The sequence below is a fragment of the Rhinopithecus bieti genome, unplaced genomic scaffold (genome assembly GCF_001698545.2).
Source record: "Rhinopithecus bieti isolate Rb0 unplaced genomic scaffold, ASM169854v2 scaffold_1618, whole genome shotgun sequence".
Taxonomy (NCBI): Eukaryota; Metazoa; Chordata; class Mammalia; order Primates; family Cercopithecidae; genus Rhinopithecus; species Rhinopithecus bieti.
Genome location: NW_016803937.1, coordinates 4831816 through 4835362, shown reverse-complemented (window position 1 = coordinate 4835362; position 3547 = coordinate 4831816).

Genomic DNA, 3547 nt, shown 5'->3' with positions numbered 1-3547 from the left:
TTTTTTTTTTTTTGAGAAAGAGTCTCGCTCTTTCTCCCAGGCTTGAGTGAAGTAGTTCAATCTCGGCTCTGCAAGCTCCTCCCCTTGGGTTCAAGCAGTTCTCGTGCCTCAGCCTCCTGAGTAGCCGCCACTATGCCTGGCTAATTTTTTTATTTTTAGTAGACACGGGGTTTCGTCATGTTGGCCAGGCTGGGTCTCAAACTCCTGACCTCAGGTGATCTACCCATCTCAGCCTGCCAAAGTATGGGGACTGTAAGCATGAGCCACTGTGCCTGGCCTGGTCAATTGATTTTTGACAAGGGTACCAAGCTAGTCCAATGGAAAAAGAACAGTCTTTCAACAAATGGTGATGGGACAACTTGATAGCACATGCAAAAGAATGGAGTTGGACCCTTACCTCACACCATATACAAAAATTAACTCAAAGTGGATTACAGATGTAAACATAAGAGTTACTCTTAGATGAAAAGATAGGCATAAATCTTTGTCATCCTGTATTAAGCAAAGATTTCTTAGCTGTGGCACAAAAAGCAGGAGTGATTTAAAAAATTGGATAAATTGGACTTCATCAAAACTAATCTTTTTTTTTTTTTTTTGAGATGGAGTTTTTTGCTCTTGTCACCCAGGCTAGAGTGCAGTGGCTCGATCTCAGCTCACTGCAACCTCTGCCTCCCAGGTTCAAGAGATTCTCCCATCTCAGCCTCTCGAGTAGCGAGTAGCTGGGATTACAGGCACTTGCCACCACGCCCAGCTTTGTTTTCGTATTTCTAGTAGAGACGGGGTTTTACCATGTTGGTCAGGCTGGTCTTGAACTCTTGACCTCAGGTGATCTACCCGCCTTGGCCTCCCAAAGTCCTGGGATAACAGACGTGAGCCACTGTGCCCAGCCCAAACTAAAACTTTTTGTGATTCAAAGGGTACCATCAAGAAGGTGAAAAGATAATACACAGAAGAGAAGAAAATATGGGCAAAATCATATCTGATAAGGGTCTAGTATTCAGAATATTAAAAATGAAAACCTTTTACAACTCAACAATAAAAAGGTAAGTAACCCAATTTAAAAATGGGCAAAGAATTTGAAGAGAGATTTCTCCAAAGAAGTTTTACAAATGGCCACTAAGCACACGGAAAGATGTTCAGTGTCATTGGTCATTAGGGAAATGCAAATCAAAAGCACAAGGAGGCCAAGAGTGGGGGCTCACACCTGTAATCCCAGCATTTTGGGAGGCCAAGGCGGGTGGATCACTTGAGGTCAGAAGTTCTAGACCAGCCTGACCAATGTAGAGAAACCTCGTCTCTACTAAAAAAAAAACAATTAGCAGGCGTGGTGGTGGGTGCCTGTAATCCCAGCTACTTGGGAGGCTGAGGCAGGAAAATCACTGGAACCCAGAAGGTGGAGGTTCCAGTGAGCCACTGCACTCCAGCCTGGGCAACAGAGCAAGACTCTATCTCAAAAAAAAAAAAAAAAAAAGCACAAGAGATATCACTTCACACCAGAAGATAGACAATAACAAGCATTGGTGAGGATGTGAAGACACTGGAACTCTCACACAGTGCTGGTGGAAATGGAAAATGGTGCAACTGCTTTGGAAAACAATTTGTTAGTTTCTCAAAATGTGAAACATAGAGTTATTATGTAACCCAAGAATTCCACTCCCAGGAATATACCCAAGAGAAATGAAAACATATGTCCACGTGAAAACTTGGATGTGCGTGTTCATGGCAGCATTATTCATAATGGCCAGAAAGTGGAAACCTAAATATCTGTCAGCTGATGAATGGATAGACAAAAGTGGTTTATCTATATAATAGGATATTATTCAGCCATACAAAGGAGTTAAGTATTGATTCATTCTACAACATGTACGAACCTCAAAAACATTATGCCAAGTCAAAGAAGCCAGTCACAAAAGACCACACATTGCATGATTCCATTTATATGAAAAGTCTAGAATAAGCAAATCTATAGAAACAGAATGCTGATTGGTGGCTGCAGGCGCAGGGGGAGGAAGAATGGGGAGTGACTGCTAGTGAGTATGGGGTTTCCTTCAGGGGTTGATGAAACGTTTTCAAATTCAATAGTGATGATGGCTGTACAACTTTGTGAATTTGGTTGCACTAAAAAATCACTGAATTGTACACTTAAAAGTAATATATGGCCGGGCGCGGTGGCTCAAGCCTGTAATCCCAGCACTTTGGGAGGCCGAGACGGGCGGATCACGAGGTCAGGAGATCGAGACCATCCTGGCTAACACGGTGAAACCCCGTCTCTACTAAAAAATACAAAAAACTAGCAGGGCGAGGTGGCGGCGCCTGTAGTCCCAGCTACTCAGGAGGCTGAGGCAGGAGAATGGTGGAAACCCGGGAGGCGGAGCTTGCAGTGAACTGAGATCTGGCCACTGCACTCCAGCCTGGGCGGCAGAGCGAGACTGCGTCTCAAAAAAAAAAAAAAAGTAATATATATGTCATATATATATATACACACACAGACATACATATATATTTTGAGACGGAGTGCAGTGGCACGATCTCAGCTTACTGCAATCTCCGCTCCCAGGCTCGAGCGATTCTCCTGCCTCAGCCTTCCAAGTAGCTGGGATTACAGGTGTGCGTCACCATACCCAGTTAATGTTTGTATGTTTATTATTTATGTTTTACTATTTATTGATTGATTGAGACACAGTCTCACTCTGTCACCCAGGCTGGAGTGCAGTGGTGCAATCTCGGCTCACCGAAACCTCCACCTCCCTGGTTCAAGCGATTATCCCACCTCACCTTCCCGAGTAGCTGGGATTATAGGCGTGCACCACCACACCTGGCTAATTTTTGTATTTTTAGTAGAGACAGGGTTTCGCCGTCTTGGCCATGCTGGTCAGGAACTCCTGACCTCTGGTGATCCGCCTGCCTTGGCCTGCCAAGGTCCTGGGATTATAGGTGAGAGCCACTACGCCCAGCCAATTTTTGTGTTTTTAGTAGAAATGGGGTTTCGCCATGTTGGCCAGGCTAGTCTCAAACTCCTGACCTCAAGTGATCCACCCTCCTCGGCCTCCCAAAATGTGGGGATTACAGGGGTGAGCCACCACACCTGGCCAAAGTCTTGTATATTTTTTAAGCTCAACAAAATACTAGCCCCAAAATTATATTTTTGAACTAAAAAAAGAGAATCACAGAAAGCTGCCAGGTTTTGGGCTGAGCACCCAGGCGAGTGGTTGATGAGGTGGCAATGCTGCATCATGCTTGGGGTCGCTGCATTTGAGCTACTGGTAGGACATGGCAATGGAGACGTCCAGCAGCTGGACAGGTCTGAGACTCAGGACAGAGCCTGGCTTGGAGATACGGATCTGGGAGCCACAGGTCTTTGTGTGGTGATTAGGCCACGAGGTGTTTGAGTTGGCCTGTGGAGGATGCTTAGGTGGAAGAAGAAGGTCTGGGGCAGAGCTTCATGGAACACCAGCATTTATGGGGAAAGGAACTTGCAAAGAAGACAGGATTGTCCAGAGAGAGACAGGAAGAGTTTTGTTTTTTTTTTTTTTTTTTAAACAGATTT